Source organism: Stegostoma tigrinum, chromosome 4 (genome assembly GCF_030684315.1).
Source record: "Stegostoma tigrinum isolate sSteTig4 chromosome 4, sSteTig4.hap1, whole genome shotgun sequence".
Classification (NCBI taxonomy): domain Eukaryota; kingdom Metazoa; phylum Chordata; class Chondrichthyes; order Orectolobiformes; family Stegostomatidae; genus Stegostoma; species Stegostoma tigrinum.
Genome location: NC_081357.1, coordinates 58942257 through 58960853, shown reverse-complemented (window position 1 = coordinate 58960853; position 18597 = coordinate 58942257). Strand labels below are relative to the sequence as shown.

General features: G+C 42.6%; 1 protein-coding gene across 3 annotated transcripts in view; it reads right to left on the bottom strand.

Moving 5' to 3' along the window:
* LOC125452608 (heparan sulfate glucosamine 3-O-sulfotransferase 5) overlaps nucleotides 1–18597 on the bottom strand; it is a 254892-nt gene that overhangs the window by 186282 nt on the left and 50013 nt on the right. The window contains exons 1-2 of one of the 3 annotated variants that reach the window (XM_048531248.1): nucleotides 17046–17119; nucleotides 8778–8913 (exon numbers count right to left, since the gene is read on the bottom strand). The exons of 1 other annotated variant lie outside the window; for it this stretch is intronic. The gene's annotated coding sequence lies outside the window, so the exon portion shown is untranslated. Of the gene's footprint in view, nucleotides 1–8777; nucleotides 8914–17045; nucleotides 17120–18597 lie in introns of those variants that run through there. One more of the 3 variants, XM_048531247.2, reaches the window with a different exon arrangement.

Here is an 18597-nt window from a genome sequence, read left to right as displayed (position 1 = left end):
ACGTTAAATCACAGCACCGTAGCAGAGAGGAAACGGCTTTTTTAAAAATAAAATAAATTCACGTATTATGGGCAATGCAATAACTGATCTGGTTGGTTGAAAAGTGTTCAAGAGTCCAGACTGTGATAGGCATAGCATCTATGAGATGAATCTATCAGTACATATTGTGAAATTCAACAAATGTGTTTTGCAGGTTCTTGCCAGGAAACAGAGGTGATGAAGTTCAGACTGTAGTGTTTCCGCTAAGTAGCAATGTGCGGTCGATAGATCCACTTGGCAAAATTCTTTTTCAGGAGGCAGGCAACATAAATGACTAGCTGCTGCAAAACCCTGAGCCTTCTGAAGTATTGCTGCTCAGTCATATCGAGGCAGCTAATCCACACCTCTAAATCGTATAATCAGATATCCTCTCTACAAACCTAGATTGCTCAAACCCCTCCTCACATGTCCAAGTAGCAGCTGGAAGATATGTACGATAGGGTACAATATATTCCCAACTCAACTGCTGAGATGGATTTGTGGGAACTGCCACGTGACCATAGCAAAATCAGTTCTAAGCTGCCTGAACAGTTCATCTACTTCACCAACACCTTCCACCCCAACCTTCAGTTCACCTGGGCCATCTCCAACACATCCCTCACCTTCCTGGAACTCTCAGTCTCCATCTCAGGCAACCAGCTTGTAACTGATGTCCATTTCAAGCCCACCGACTCCCACAGCTACCTAGAATACACCTCCTCCCACCCACCCTCCTGCAAAAATTCCATCCCCTATTCCCAATTCCTCCGCCTCCGCCGCATCTGCTCCTACGATAAGACATTCCACTCCCGCACATCCCAGATGTCCAAATTCTTCAAGGACCGCAACTTTCCCCCCACAGTGATCAAGAACGCCCTTGACCACGTCTCCCGTATTTCCCGCAAAACATCCCTCACACCCCGCCCCCACCACAACCGCCCAAAGAGGATCCCCCTCGTTCTCACACACCACCCTACCAACCTCCGGATACAACGCATCATCCTCCGACACTTCCGCCATTTACAATCCGACCCCACCACCCAAGACACTTTTCCATCCCCACCCTTGTCTGCTTTCCGGAGAGACCACTCTCTCCGTGACTCCCTTGTTCACTCCACACTGCCCTCCAACCCCACCACACCCGGCACCTTCCCCTGCAACCGCAGGAAATGCTACACTTGCCCCCACACCTCCTCCCTCACCCCCATCCCAGGCCCCAAGATGACATTCCACATTAAGCAGAGGTTCACCTGCACATCTGCCAATGTGGTATACTGCATCCACTGTACCCGGTGTGGCTTCCTCTACATTGGGGAAACCAAGCGGAGGCTTGGGGACCGCTTTGCAGAACACCTCCGCTCAGTTCGCAACAAACAACTGCACCTCCCAGTCGCAAACCATTTCCACTCCCCCTCCCATTCTCTTGATGACATGTCCATCATGGGCCTCCTGCACTGCCACAATGATGCCACCCGAAGGTTGCAGAAACAGCAACTCATATTTCGCCTGGGAACCCTGCAGCCTAATGGTATCAATGTGGACTTCACCAGTTTCAAAATCTCCCCTTCCCCCACTGCATCCCTAAACCAGCCCAGTTCGTCCCCTCCCCCCACTGCACCACACAACCAGCCCAGCTCTTCCCCCCCACCCACTGCATCCCAAAGCCAGTCCAACCTGTCTCTGCCTCCCTAACCGGTTCTTCCTCTCACCCATCCCTTCCTCCCACCCCAAGCCGCACCCCCATCTACCTACTAACCTCATCCCACCTCCTTGACCGGTCCATCTTCCCTGGACTGACCTATCCCCTCCCTACCTCCCCACCTACACTCTCTCCACCTGTCTTATTTTCTCTCCATCTTCGGTCCACCTCCCCCTCTCTCCCTATTTATTCCAGTTCCCTCTCCCCATCCCCCTCTCTGATGAAGGGTCTAGGCCCGAAACGTCAGCTTTTGTGCTCCTGAGATGCTGCTTGGCCTGCTGTGTTCATCCAGCTTCACACTTTATTATCCTGGATTCTCCAGCATCTGCAATTCCCATTATCTCTAAGAAAGGTACAAGTTTAGTAAGGAAGTTTGAGGAATAAGATATGAGCAGATATTATCATATGATGTTATTTCTATAACGGCTGAAAGAAAGGCCAGATTGGAAGTTCAACCTTCCTGCTTACACAGTACTCAGATAAGATAGAAAGGGGTTTAGAGGAAGAAGGGTCACAATGTTGATCAAGGAATCAATTACACCAGTATGAAGGAATGATATCTTGGAGGAGTTGTCAAATTAACTACATGGATGGAAGTTAAAAAAAATCACAAAAGTCTGTGTAATATCACCCCCAAACAGTCAGGGAGAGATATTGAATCAAATATGTAACCAAATTTCAGGAATGTAAGGATAATAGGGCAGTAATATGAAGGAATTTTAAAAACCTGGATGTCTACTGCAATAGTTGTGGTCTACAAGGTAGGGAGGGAACAAAATTCTTAAATTGTATGTATCAGAAGATCATTTTTAGTATGTATAAAGGGTGCAGACAGCTCTGGGTTTGATATTCAGAAATGAGCGCAGGTGGGTGTTAAGTACATCAACAATGGAGAATTTTGGCGATGGTAGCCATGATTCAGTTAGATTTCAGATAGTTATAGTAAAAGACAAGGAGTAAAATTTCTACGCTGGAGAAGGGTTAATTTTACTAAGATACGATTTGGCTCAAGTGGATCGAGACCAGACACTTGTCGATAAAGTTGTGTCAGAGAAGTTGGAGGCATTGAAGGAAGAAGTAGCAAGTGTATAAGGTATAGATGTTCCTATGAAGATGAAAGCCAGGACATAGACTGGAGAACCCTAGATGTCAAGGGACACACAGATGAGGACTAAGATAAAAAAAAGTGAAGTTTGTAGCAGATACCAAGGGTCCAATACAATAGAAACCCTCAAGGAATATAAGAAGTGCAGAGGGAAGGTTTAAAAGGATATTAGGAAAGCAAAGAAAGTTCACAAGAAAGCATTGGTAGGTAGAATAAAGGAAAATCCAAAGGAATTTATCAAATATATATAAAGAGTAAGTGAATAACTAGGAAAAGAGTTGGGCCCATTAGAGATCTTAAAGCTAATTTGTGTGGACTCAGAATACATGGGAACAGTCTTCATGAATACTTTACTTCAGTCTTCACAACAGAAAAGATGGATACAGGTACGGACAACGGAATGGAGGTATGTGAAATATCAGATGAAATTAACAGAGACAGAGAAGTTGTACAAATATGTTTGGCAGCTTTAAGAATGGATAAATTTACAGGCTGGGATGAAATGTATCTCAGGCTGTTGAGGAAAGAAAGAAAGAAGAAATCAAGAGGGCTGGCTGTAATTTTCAAACTCTCTCTGGCTGCTGGTGAGGGGCCAAAGAACTGGAGAAAAGTTAATGTTCTTCCATTACTTACAAAAGGCAAGGAGTGATAGCCAAGAAAGCTACAGGCCAGTCAACGTATCCTCAGTGGTGGACAGGTTAGTATGAAGAATTCTGAGGGACAGAATATATCGACACTTGGAGGGTCACAGATTAACAAAGGGTGGACTTGTTCACTGAAGTTCTTGTTTGTTAAATTTTTATCAGACTTTTGGTGAGGTAACCAGGAATGCTGGTGGGGGGAATGCGTTTTAAGAGGCAATGTCCTGACTGGTATTATTGCTCGACTTTTAATCCAGAGACTTCGCTAATGTTTTGGGGAATCTACATTAGAATTTGGCAATGGCAGATAATATAATTTGCATTCAATTTTTGTAGAATTGGAATTAACAATAACTCATGACTGTGAAACCACTGTAAATTGTTAGAAAAACAAACATGACTCACAAATGTCCTTCAAGGAAGGAAATCTGCCATTCTCGCCTGGGCTGATCTACATGCAACTCCAGAGCCACAGTAATGTGGTTGAGTCTCAGCTGCCCTCCAAATGGCCTAGCAAAGCATTCAGATCAAGGGCAGCTAGGGATGGGCAATAAATGGTAGCTAGCCAATGACACCCACATCCCACAAGTGATTCAAGAAAAAAGAAATTGATGCAGTGTACATGGACTTGGCAAGGCTTTTTCCCTCATGGCTGACTGGTCAAGAAAATAAGAGTTCACAGGGCCCAAGGCAAAGTGGCACTTTGGATCTAAAATTGGTTGACAGCAGAGGATTATAGTAAAGAGATAAACACAGTAAGTTGACAGCATCTGTGGAGAGCAAAACAGAGTTAACATTCTGAGCCCAGTGACTCTGCTTCGGAACTGTCACTGACCTTATCTCCTCTGAAGTGTTCCCCTCCTCAGGTTTCCACCTCATAGTTCCCTAACCATTGCACAACCTGCTTCACCAGGGCCAAACAAGAGTTATACTGGATTTGAAACGTTAACTTCTACACCCAAGATTACTGGTCAACTGCCCATTTATAACATAAAACTCCATTATGTTCTTGGCAGGTATCAGTGCTGATAAAGCTAGTGGAGGCATGAAGAATATCAAAAGTTCTCCTGTTTCTAAAGTATTCTGACCCCTGTTTACATTGCCAGAATTGGAGCATGGAGAGGTGCTGTTGGTGACCTTAACATAAAACATGTACATACATTCTCAGTAATACACGGATTTTGAATCACATGGTCAGAATATTGAGACAAACAAAAACTGCAGATGCTGGAATCCAAGGCAGACAAACAGGAGGCTGGAAGAACACAAGAAGGCAGGCAGCACCTGGAGGAAATGTACAGTTAACGTTTTGGGTAGTGTCCTTCTTCAGGACTGGTTGTGGGGGGAGTAGGGGGAGCAGCAGATAGAGAGCGGGGAACGGTGGAGATGGAATGGTGGTGATAGGTGGTCACTGGTAGTTGATGGGAGGACTGAATCTGGTTAGTGGCTGGTTGCAAGGGTCAGAAGATGGAATGGAAGGGAGGAGGTGGGGCTGGAAATGGAGTTAGCCGATGGGTGAAAAGGTTATTTTAAATTGGAAAACTCAATATTGAGTGCTCTGGTCTGTTGTTCTTCAAATTTGTGTTGTGAGCTGCTGCAACTGTGGAGGAGGCTGAGGATGGACATGTCAGAGGGTGTGTGGGATGAGGAGTTGAAATAGATGGTAACCAGAGGGTCAGGTTGGCTGTTATGGGCCAGGCGGAGATGCTTGGCGAAGCAATCACCTAGTATATGTTTGGTCTCACCGATGCAGAGAAGATTACATCAGGAGCACTGGGAACAATAGATTAGGTTGGAGGAGATGCGCAGGTGAAGCTCTGTCTCACTCAGAAGAGGTGTTTAGGGCCTTGAATGGAGGTGAAGGAGGTGGTGCGTCGGTAGGTGTTGCATCTTTTACAGTTACAGCGGAATATACTGGGCAGGTTGAAGTGGTTGGTGGGGAACGTGGCGTGAACTAAGGAGTGGTGAAGGGAACAATGCGACAAAGGAATTTGGGAAACAGGAGGAGGTGTAGTATAGGTAACTACGGGAGTCTGGGATTTCCAGTAAATTTCGGTCCATAAACTGTTGCCAGAAATGGAAGCGGAGAGGTCAAGAAAGGGGAGGGAGGTGTCTGAGATAGACCAAGTGAATTTGAGGGCAGGGTGGAAGTTGCCCGTGACGTTGATGAACTGCTCCAGTTCAGCCTGGGTGCAGGATGCAACACCGATGCAGTCATCGGTGTAACAGTGAACAAACAGGCAAGGGTAGCTGGGGCCCATGCGAGTGCCCATGGCAACCCTGTGGATTTGGAGAAAGTGGAAAGAATTGAAGGAAAAGTTTTTGAGGGTAGGGATTAGTTCAGCTAGGCAGAGGAGGGTATTAGCTGGGGGGGAGGGGCGGTGGTGGTGGGACAGGAGGGCTTGATTGGCGAGGAAAAAAACAGACACAGTCTGTTGGCCATCCTAGCGGAGTATGGACATACATAGGGATTGAATCTCTGTTGTAAAGCTAAAGCACTGGGGACCTGGGAACTGGAAGTTTTCAAAGGGGTGGCAGGGATGGTTTGTGTCCCAGATGGAGGTGAAGAGTGCCTGGACCAAGGGGGAAGAGAATGGAGTCAAGGTAGGAAGAGATGAATTCATTGGGGCAGGAGCATGCGAAGATGATGTGTCATCCTGGGTGGTTGGGCTGGATCTTGGGCAGCAGCTGGAACCAGGTAGTGTGGGGCTGGGGGACTATAAGGCTGGAGGCGGTGGAGGGGCGGTCACTGGAAATGATGAGGTCGTGGAACAGTGTAGGAGATGGGGCTTGATGGGCCATGATGGGATTGTGAAGAAGGGAGAAATAGGACATGGTGTTGGAGAGTTGGCATTCAATCTCTGTGACATACACGTCCGCCCTGTAGACTACCACCGCCCTGTTTTTGTCAGCTAGTTTGATGATGAAACAGGGATTGGTACGGAGAGAATGGAGTGCTGAATGTTCAGAGCAAGACAGGTTGGAGTGGGTGAGGGGGTTGGAGAAATTGAGGTGGACAATGCCGCATTGGTAGTTAGCAATGAAGAAGTCCATGACAGGTAAGAAGCCTTCAGGGTGCCTCCAAGAGGAGGAAGAAGTTGGAGACAGGAGAAGGAGTCCCCAGAGAGTTAGTTGGGAGTCTTTATCGAAGAAGGAGGTGGAGACTGTGGAAGAAGAGTTCCGCAATGTGGTGGGCATGGAACTTGTTGAGGTGGGCCTGGAGGGGCATGAATGTAAGCCCTTTACTCAGGACAGACCATTCGGCCTCAGAGCTCGAGGTCGGGGGAATGGTAAATATACAGCAAGGTTCATGGTTGGGGTTTTGAGGTGGTCTCGAGGAGGCTGAAGGAGGGGAATGGGGATTTGCAATAGCATGTGATGGGTCACAATATAAACTAAACAGGTGTCCCATCCTGATAATATGGTGCCCTTGGTGGTGCTGCAACATTATTATGGCAACACACATCCATTGTACAGACATATTTACATCTCTTTCTCAATTACTAATGCTCTTTTGAAATTGATTGCAACTGTTTGCAGCTATTTGAGTCTTAAAACAGCAGCAAGTTAAAGAATATTCCTCTTTATTTGAGTAATAATCAAGTAAATCAAAAGATCAGCACCTTAGCTCTTTTTTATTTGACATGACAATAGAAAGCTCTCAACATGTAGACTAAAATAATGACTTTGAATATGAGGAATAATTTGACCTCCTTAAAAAAAACATTTTTACTGTTATTTGAAATGCCCTTGATACATTTACACTTTTTTTTTCATTTCACTGTCATTAGTAAAATGAAGCACAGTGTTGATTTTATTTCGCAGGGCATGATTTAAAATTACAGTTTTTTTTACATATAATTTTGTATGGTTTGGCATTTCCTTGCAGCATTCTACCATACGAGGTGCGGTGTCCAAAACTCGAGGCCATAAGTTTAAAATGAGAGGGGAAAGATTTAAAAGGGACTAACGGGGTGAATTTTTCATGCAGAGGGCTGTGTGTGTATGGAACGAGCAGCTGGAGGAAGTGGTGAAGACTGATACAACCACAACATTTAAAAGGTATCTGGATGGGTGTATAAATAGGAAGGGTTTATGGTGATATGGGCCAAATTCTGGCAAATGAGATTAAATTTATTTAGGTTATCTGGTCAGCATGGATGAGTTGGACAAGGGGTCTGCTCCGTGCTGTATATCTCTATGACTCTATATATGTATAAATGCAAGCAGAAACCATAATAATACTCTTTTCTCTATTACACACACACACACACACACACACACACACACACACACACACACGGAAACATCTGTTTTTTTTTAAATGAATATTTTACTTCAACTTTTGAGATTTGCCCTTGTTTCTCCAAAATTATTTGAAGTGGAGGAAATCTTCTTACTGTGAACCTGTAAACCATCCAAAAGTAAGCTGACTGAAACGTAATGATGTACTTTGTGAAATTAAATGAATTACACAAATATGCATACTGCATAATCCAAATTCAGTTCATAATGGGCCAGAATTTGCTGTAGCAGAGTTCTGACACCATTGTTCATTACATAGACTTGTCGCTGGAACCTTCAGCATAGCAATGTTTTGCCCACAATGTTGCTGTGTGTGCAAGCTGAGAGTGTTACTGTTAAGGAAATAGGGTAACTGGGGCCTGATTGTATGGTGCAACCTTTTGAGATTGATGGATTAGAACTAAAAGGCAGCCAGTACTGAAAAGAAAGATTAATTGGAGAGGTAAAAATCAACACCAAATCAGATACAGAAAGTGGAATAATGTGAAGAGGACGTGTGTTTTAACCACCTGCACCATCTATGCTTCCCAAGTAGGTTTTTGTTAAGGGAACTAATCAGACCATCAGTGTGTCCAAAGGAGAGGATCAATTCACAACTGATCATTTATCTTTAACATTGCAGTGCAATCCACTCCTTTTAGTTGCACTTTGTGCTGTATTTTTACAATAATTTACCTTTTTGGTGCTGGCCAAAGGCAGTTGGTTAAGTATATGTACATCATGTTTGTACATTACTGTTCATTTTCAGAGCAGCCCAGTTTTGAGTAGAGGTCTCAAACAAGCATTATGTTTCCTATTTGCATATGCAAAAGAGACAAAATCCTCTGTCAGTTTATCATAGGTCCTTTATCAATATGACAGGTTTTGTAGTCAGTGAGCAGGGATTCCCTGTCCACCATATTCAATGTTTGGTTGCCTGTTTTCCATAGCCACATTGGATTATTGACTCAAGACATTTTAAAATATATATGGACTGAAGGAGGATCAATTTTAATAGCCCATTACTCACTCAGAATTTCCACAATTGTTTGATACTCCTGTAATGTTGTGCAGTCTTTTGAGCATTCCCCAGTGGGGTTTAAAACATTTAATTATCCTGCAAGTTCTTTCATACGATGGGCCCGGGTTCCTGAAGTACTTGTGTACTGAGAAAAACAGAGGAAAAAATCAATATTTTGTCTTTCTAAATAGGAGCACAAAGTACAAGAATAAATTATAGCAGCCATTCAGTCCGTCGAGTTCACACCAACTCTCTGAAGAACAGCCCACTCAAACTACCCCCTACCCTATAATCCTGCATTTCCCATGGCTAATCACCTAGCCTGCACATCCCTGGGCACTATCTGTAATTTAATATGGCCGATTCACCAAAGCTACACATCTTTGGACTGTGGGAGGAAACTCACACTGACATGGGGAGAATGCGCAAACAGAAATCCTCCACACGGAGTCACCTGAGGCTGGAATTGAACCCACATCCCTGCCACCAAGAGGCAGCAGCACTAAGCACTTAGTCATCATGCTGCTAATTCATGCAAGATATTCTCTTGAGTAGAGTAAACTAAATGCATATTTAATGGAGAGTTTCAAACCATGAATAATGACAACTTTGTATGATTAGAGATAGTGATGACTGGGTCATCAATATAAAATTGGTGCAGAGAAATTTGAGAGAATAGGAGCAGTTTCTTGACATAAAAGGTTGAGTGAACACATGAAATGTTTTGGTACAAAGGAATATTGAGGGAGTGACCATGACAATTTGAATAAGCAGAAGAATCCCAAGTAAAAACAGGTAGTGTAGCAGGGCAGTGGCATTAGTTTTGGTTTAATTTAGTGCAGAATCAATGTAGACACAGTGGGCTGAATGGCCTCACTCTATGCCAAAATAAATCTATATTTCTATATATTTCAAATTAACTAGAGAATTTAATTCACTTTTCTATTTAAAATCAACTATTTTTAGTTGTCAGAATGGAATATCAGGAATGTATTACTTGGACACATGACAATGAAATAATCCTTCTTAATATTCGTTTGAAATTGCCCAGAATATTACAGAAACTAACTCCTGTACAGAAATGACCCTTTTTGAAGACCAATGACATTAAACGCCTGGCCTGGACTGCTGAAGTGCTGGCAGTTTACAACGTTCATTTGCACCTCAAACGTTTAGCTGTCAATCATCTCCCAGATGAAAGGGAGTCTCCAGGCTTCTGCAGATAAAGCAGTGTTAGTTCTAAAATTAAAAGCAAGAACAATGCATAGGAGCTCATTCTGCATGTAATTTACAACAGTTTAAGAAACACATTCAAAAGTTGCACTGAATTTCAAGTATTTGTCACAGACCCAATGCAATCTAATAAATTATGAATCCCACTCACTCCCTTCAAACTCACTCAACACAAATCTCCGCACAGGCAGAGTTTAGCCTTATTCCAGTGAGTTTTTGCCATCCAAGTTTTTCAAACTGTGTTAGATCACTGCTGCAAGAGTTATGTAATCTGTATTCATTCATCGCCTCCTCTAGCTCTTTCATCACCTCTGATTTTTTTTTCAAAATTAATGAAAAATATTTTTATTTTGTATTTGAGAAATTTTAGCTTTGTTGTCTCAGAGTAGGGGCAAAGTAGCAAAGTGGTTGTGTTTCTTAAATTAACAATCCAGAAACCTAGGCTCAAGACTCGAGTTCAAATTTCACTCTGACACCTTAGGAATTTAAATTCTGTTAGTTAAATGCATTTGGAATTAAAGAGCTGATATCAGTAAGAGAGAGTGATCCTGTAATGATGGGACGGTCAGTTGAAATAACTGTTTACCTGATGCCCCGTACAGCGGGAAACTTGCCATAATCAACTGGTCTGACCTATATTTAATTGGACCTTTAGAAGTATGGTTGTCTCTAAACTGTGAACTCTAAAATGACTAGCAAGCCACTCAGGTGACAAAAAGGCTGCTCAGTACAACCATCTCAATTGCATCTAAGGATGGGCAAGCAACAGCCTAACCCTATGAATGAATCAGAAAAATACATGCAAGTCTTAAATCCAAACCATATTCTTCATCATTAACTAAGTGCATTCACTGTACTCAGAAGTGGATTTCAATGCTTCAGGTTAATAGGATATAGAACATTACAGGCCCTTCGGCCCTCGATGTTGTGCCGACCTGTCATACTGAGCTCAAGCCCATCTAACCTACACTATTCCATGTATGTCCATATGCTTGTCCAATGACGACTTAAATGTCCCTAAAGTTGGCGAATCTACTGCCGTTGCAGGCAAAGCGTTCCATTCCCTTACCGCTCTGAGTAAAGAAACTACCTCTGACATCTGTCCTATATCTTTCACCCCTCAATTTAAAGCTATGCCCCCTTGTGCTCGCCGTCACCATCCTAGGAAAAAGGCTCTCCCTATCCACCCTATCTAACCCTCTGATAATTTTATATGTTTCAATTAAGTCACCTCTCAACATTCTTCTCTCTAATGAAAACAGCCTCAAGTCCCTCAGCCTTTCCTCGTAAGACCTTCCCTCCATACCAGGCAATATCCTAGTAAATCTCCTCTGCACCCTTTCCAAAGCTTCCACATCCTTCTTATAATGCGGTGACCAGAACTGTACACAATACTCCAAGTGCGGCCGCACCAGAGTTTTGTACAGCTTCACCATAACCTCTTGGTTCCGGAACTCGATCCCTCTATTAATAAAAGCTAGAACACTGTATGCCTTCTTAACAGCCCTGTCAACCTGGGTGGCAACTTTCAAGGATCTGTGTACATTATCTAATTTAATACATATTGATTGTTATCATATTGAATTTTTGTGACAGCCCACTACACATCTGGAAAGCTGAAAATATAACCTATTTCTACGGTGAAGCTGGTGCCAAAATATAAAATGCCACTTGCAGAGTGACACCGTGAATCTGACAGCCCATACTCTGCCAGGCTTCATGCTGTGACCTAATGCTATCGAACACACTGAAGTTGGATTAACTATTGCTTGATCTTGCAACAACTGCAATGCAAATACAAGGCATAAATTAAGCCTCTGTATCAGATGCTTGAACATTTGTGTAAAGTAGCTACAGGGTGAAATAGCTAGGTGCAGGATGAGTGTTAGATGTCAATAGTTCCAAATGGGCCAGTACTGACGTCAATAATTAAATAGGCATGACTACCTCTAGATATATCCAAGTTCACCAATGAAATTGTTTTCCATGGGGCATGTAGGCAACAGTGCTTGAGGAACAATATAAATGGTTAACATTTGGAAAATTTGTTGGCCAGTTGTGAATTGGTACATTTAAATGATGAAATTATGTACAATGGCATCATGTCTGTCTCTTAATATGAAATATAGACTCTGTAGTGCTGCAAGCGAGAACACGCCATCGAAGTGTTCCTTGTTAAATGTAATTCTCTAATATAAGCAAGACAGATTACTTGAGGGAAATAAGTGTGTACTTGCTATGAGTACAAACTGCAGATTCATGGTTCAATGTGAATTAGGTATACACACCATTTGGCATATTCCTGGATAGAAATTACATTAGACTGATGCGAATTGTAGAGCTACTGGAAAGGATAAAAGGTTCTGATCAACAAGTGCAGAATAACATAATTAAAACAAGACAATACTGCACAAAAACCCATGACTGGTAGGATTCTACTCATTTAAGTGAAGAGGTGCAAACTACATAGCCAAAGATCTTTACGCATATTATTTTGCCACAATTACAAAACAAATTAGTTAGGTCTCCATTCCAGGCTATGTCAATCTTCTGAGATAATAAAATGTGAGGCTGGATGAACACAGCAGGCCAAGCAGCATCTCAGGAGCACAAAAGCTGACGTTTCGGGCCTAGACCCTTCATCAGAGAGGGGGATGGGGAGAGGGAACTGGAATAAATAGGGAGAGAGGGGGAGGCGGACCGAAGATGGAGAGTAAAGAAGATAGGTGGAGAGAGTGTAGGTGGGGAGGTAGGGAGGGGATAGGTCAGTCCAGGGAAGACGGACAGGTCAAGGAGGTGGGATGAGGTTAGTAGGTAGCTGGGGGTGCGGCTTGGGGTGGGAGGAAGGGATGGGTGAGAGGAAGAACCGGTTAGGGAGGCAGAGACAGGTTTGACTGGTTTTGGGATGCAGTGGGTGGGGTGGAAGAGCTGGGTTGGTTGTGTGGTGCAGTGGGGGGAGGGGACGAACTGGGCTGGTTTATGGATGCAGTGGGGGAAGGGGAGATTTTGAAACTGGTGAAGTCCACATTGATACCATATGGCTGCAGGGTTCCCAGGCGGAATATGAGTTGCTGTTCCTGCAACCTTCGGGTGGCATCATTGTGGCAGTGCAGGAGGCCCATGATGGACATGTCATCTAGAGAATGGGAGAGGTAGTGGAAATGGTTTGCGACTGGGAGGTGCAGTTGTTTGTTGCGAACTGAGCGGAGGTGTTCTGCAAAGCGGTCTCCAAGCCTCCGCTTGGTTTCCCCAATGTAGAGGAAGCCGCACCGGGTACAGTGGATGCAGTATACCACATTGGCAGATGTGCAGGTGAACCTCTGCTTAATGTGGAACATTCCACATTAAGCAGAGGTTCACCTGCACATCTGCCAATGTGGTATACTGCATCCACTGTACCCGGTGCGGCTTCCTCTACATTGGGGAAACCAAGCGGAGGCTTGGAGACCGCTTTGCAGAACACCTCCGCTCAGTTCGCAACAAACAACTGCACCTCCCAGTCGCAAACCATTTCCACTACCCCTCCCATTCTCTAGATGACATGTCCATCATGGGCCTCCTGCACTGCCACAATGATGCCACCCGAAGGTTGCAGGAACAGCAACTCATATTCCGCCTGGGAACCCTGCAGCCATATGGTATCAATGTGGACTTCACCAGTTTCAAAATCTCCCCTTCCCCCACTGCATCCATAAACCAGCCCAGTTCGTCCCCTTCCCCCACTGCATCCATAAACCAGCCCAGTTCGTCCCCTCCCCCCACTGCACCACACAACCAACCCAGCTCTTCCACCCCACCCACTGCATCCCAAAACCAGTCCAACCTGTCTCTGCCTCCCTAACCGGTTCTTCCTCTCACCCATCCCTTCCTCCCACCCCAAGCCGCACCCCCAGCTACCTACTAACCTCATCCCACCTCCTTGACCTGTCCGTCTTCCCTGGACTGACCTATCCCCTCCCTACCTCCCCACCTACACTCTCTCCACCTATCTTCTTTACTCTCCATCTTTGGTCCGCCTCCCCCTCTCTCCCTATTTATTCCAGTTCCCTCTCCCCATCCCCCTCTCTGATGAAGGGTCTAGGCCCGAAACGTCAGCTTTTGTGCTCCTGAGATGCTGCTTGGCCTGCTGTGTTCATCCAGCCTCACATTTTATTATCTTGGAATTCTCCAGCATCTGCAGTTCCCATTATCTCATCTCTATTTCAATCTTCTCTTCAGTTTCAACCACTTCAGAACATTGCCAGGAAATTAGGAATCCTCTTGACAATATATTAACAAGATTTTACAGCTAGTACAGTACACAATATCACATTACGGCTCTCCTGCCAAGAGGATCACTGTCCATTTCTTAGTATGGACCATCAAATCAAAGAACCAGATGCTCTAAAGCATTCATTGGCTGTGAAACAGGTCATATAAATGCCAGTCTTCTTTTTTCAGGTACCAAAGCAACCCAGTGCACTAAGCACAATGTTTGATACTTGTCCTTAGGTCTTTCAAATTACAATTTCTTCCATTTCATGCCCACAAATCATCTTACACAAAAACTGGAATGATTGCTGGCCTTGATTTTGTCTCCTAACAAAATGTTAATGTTCCTCAATCTTCGAAAAGGATTTGCAATTAAATGGATGCACAAAGTATGGTAAAATGATTCAGTCTGCTTAAGAAGCGTTGCTGACAAAACTATTATTTAAAAACTCTGCTTTTAATATTGTGCAATTTAAAATAGTTTTGCATAAATAATATCGAAATTTAACTTTGTCTTCTCTGTTTCTAGTCTGCATACACTCCTCGATTACAGTATCTGTGTGTAGAGGATAGCCTTCCATGTGCTTTTTGACATATATCTAGGTCTAACTCTGCACTACTTTCCACAGCCTTCATGTTAGACATTGTTGAACATAGTGCAACCTTGTAAACTGCCTGTTCAAACCCAGTCAAGGATGTGCTATGATTTTTGCCAACTGAATGTCAACAAGACATTAGTAATCATTTTGAACCCCAAAGTCAAACTTCCCTCATTATAACTGGCTCCTTGTTAAGACTGAAGCACATTGTGCAAAACCTTGCTATCTCATTCAACTGTAAACTCTCATAGAGTCATAGAATCATTCAACATAAAAACAGGTCCTTCAGCCCACCATGTCTATGCTGAGCAACAAACACTAAACTACAGTAAATCTCATTTACCTGCACTTGGTCTATTCCACTTTGCCCTGGCATTTTAAATGCTCATCTAGATGATTCTTAAATGTTGTGTAAGTCCCTACCTCCACCAACATTATCTAACTCTTCTTTGAACTCTGGCTTTTAACAGCTCACTGAGTGACCCTAGTTATCCATTTATAGTTTGTTCATGCTGTTTTTAGTTAATACACCACTGAAATTTCTAATTTGCTTCTTTCTGAGCTGCAAATGTGTCAGACCTCATTCTTTTCATTAAAATCCTCCAGTTCTATTCAAGTTCCAAAACTCTTTACTTTTCTTTGTCTAGCATTTCAAGAGTGATATTCACTTTTAAAACCCAAGAAGTCTTTTTAACTTGCTCGTGGTCTAGACTGGAGATTCTGGTGCTTCACTGATATCTGATATCCCCTTATGTGTCTCAGTGTCATACTTTATGCTCACCTGAAACACCAAAGGATGTTTCATTACATTAAAGACAGAACATAAATATAAGTTATTGTCATTCATTTTAGTTTTACCATAATAATATTAATAAGAAATGAAAATTGTTGTAAGCTTGGTGAGGAGGAACAGCATCATCATACTTCAATTGCTTTATATCCAATTCATTCACTAAAAGTCCTTTCACCAAAATGAATATTAATCAGAGAATTCTCACCACATTCTTGATTATTCCAATATTTTCCTCAAAAGTCTCCTCTGACCAATAACTCCCAACTACTTCAAGACTGTTATCTAAAATTGAGTCTTACTTCTCTGTCCCCAACTTTGCTGCCCAACTTCCTAATAATATATCAGCATCCTGGCACCTACTATCTGCCTGGTGCATACTTTAATCTTGTCACTGTCTTTTTCTGCATCAACCTTCCCCTCAATGAATGTGTGCCAAACCTTTAATCACAGCAAAAGCATAATAGGCCCTTACAAAGTCATTGATTGACTACTTATGAGTCTCAATTAGTGATGGGAAGGCTTCTGTTGCTGAAGTCCCTGTTGTCTCAACTAACATAATTAAGGCAATTTAAGTGGTACTCTATTTCAGTTGTTTGTGAAAGTTTGATGTGTAAAATGCTTCCCATGTTTCCTTACATTAGCGTGGTAACCATGTGCCAAAAATATTCCATTATCCAAATAATTGTTTGGTAGCGCACAAATTAAATTTTGTTGAAGCTTTTCAACTTGGGCACACGAGGACCTTTGTAAGAAATACCAATGTATGTGACAAAGGATACCATACTATATGAGAACAGTAAATATTGGCATTGATTGGTTGACAATTACATTCAAATGAATAAAGACATTGCCATGGAGAATACACCAGTTAAATGATGACTGACAGTTAATTGACTGATTTTGTTTAAATTTCAGCATTCAGATTGATTCTGATTATTTAAGTCTTTGACCTGAATTAAGACCCAGTGAATGACTAGAATCTGCAGTATTTTGCTAAATTGAATCAAGCATAATATGTATTTGTGTTCTACCTACCTGGACAGAACAGGGCTATATGTATTACCATATGTATTGTCCAGTTTGCACATGTGTACCATGCAGCCAGCCTAGTTGACAATCTTAAATTAGTTGCTAATTCATGGCACATTCAGGATTATCTAACAAAATTCCCTGGATTAAATTTAAGCAAAGCCTAACAGTTAACTATCTGTATCATTTAGCTGGTTTATTCTCCATGGCAAAGACTATACCACGTAGGGTCCACTTCTTAACTTATTAATATGCTCTTCTCATACTGTACAAAAAGGAATCATTGCTTATAAATTTGGTATATTTGTCTTGACGAGTGCAAGATGAAAAAGTGTGACAAAATACATCTTTTTTTCAGTTAAAATTATTTACCTGCCAAATCCTCCGGAACAACCAGAGGCCAAGAAAGGTGTTCATAATTGTTGCACCCACTTGAGAGGGGGTTGTGCTGATGTGTTGAGCTTGTCAAAGTCTGCTAGAATAAATGGTCAAAACTAATGACATTTTTAAAAAAATTCACAGGACATGGATAATAAAATGTGAGGCTGGATGAACACAGCAGGCCCAGCAGCATCTCAGGAGCACAAAAGCTGACGTTTCGGGCCTACACCCTTCACGTCAGCTTTTGTGCTCCTGAGATGCTGCTGGGCCTGCTGTGTTCATCCAGCCTCACATTTTATTATCTTGGATTCTCCAGCATCTGCAGTTCCCATTATCACAGGATATGGACTTTGCTGGCTGGGTCAGCATTAATTGCCCACCCCTTAATGTGCATCCAATTCCCTGAGGAGACACTTTGAAATGCAGGCCTGGGAAAATCCAACTGAAATCTTTGCTCTTTTTGTAGCTAAATCACTGAAAACTAGATTATTTTACTCATCATGATTTCAGTGCCAACTGATACTAATATGTTTAGATATTAATACATTAATTTCATTTCCATCAAGAAATATTGCTGTACTTTGGGAGAAACCTGAAAGACAAACAGACAGTAAAGTGACTGAAACAAAACTTTAATGACGTCAACATGCACTGGGCACATTCACAAGATGAACACTGAACAAAAGGTAGCAAGGAAACAGTGTAATGTGATTTATAGGGAAGTATATGGTGAATCAGGCAATTTCAAGAACATATATTCAAATGACATTTTTGTGTAATCGATGTAATCATTTTAATAACTTAAAGACTGAACCACTGAGGATGGAGATTGAAAATTTTCGCAAACACCAGTGAGGTCCTAGTAAAAGTATTCCATTACCAGGAAAATATTGTCTCAGTGAGTTCCCACCATTATTTATTTTAATTCCACAGTATTAGAGTGCTGTAATTTAAGGAGGAGATAAATCTCATTCAATCGAAAGTTTAGGATTCCTATCTGAACATTCGGCATGGTGGCTCAGTGGTTAGCACTATTGCCTCGCAATGCCAAGGACTTAGGTTCAATCCAATCCATGGGTGATATCTGTGTGATATCTGCATGTGTTTCCATCAGGTACTCTGGTTTCCTCACGCTGTCCAAAAATGTGCAGGTTAGGTGTACTGTCCATGTTAAATTGCTGCAAAGTGTCTCAGATTGTGCAGACTCGGTGGGTTAGCCCTGGTAAATGCAGGGTTGTGGGAGGCTGGTTCGGGGTGGGATGCTCTACGGAGGTTTGGTGCAGACTCGATAGACTCAATGGTCTCTATCTGAACTGTAGGGCTTCTATGATTCTCCTTATCAGTTTTTCATATCCAACTCTTTAAGTTCTTTGTTTTTTTTTCATTAATTCATGGGACGCAGGTATTGCTGGCTAGGCCAACATTTATAGCCCAATCTTAATTGTTGGCAGAGGGCAGTTAAGAGTCAAGCGCATTGCTGTGGGTCTGGTATCTCATGTAGATCAGACCAAGTAAAGTTGGCAGTTTCCTTTCCTGAAGGATA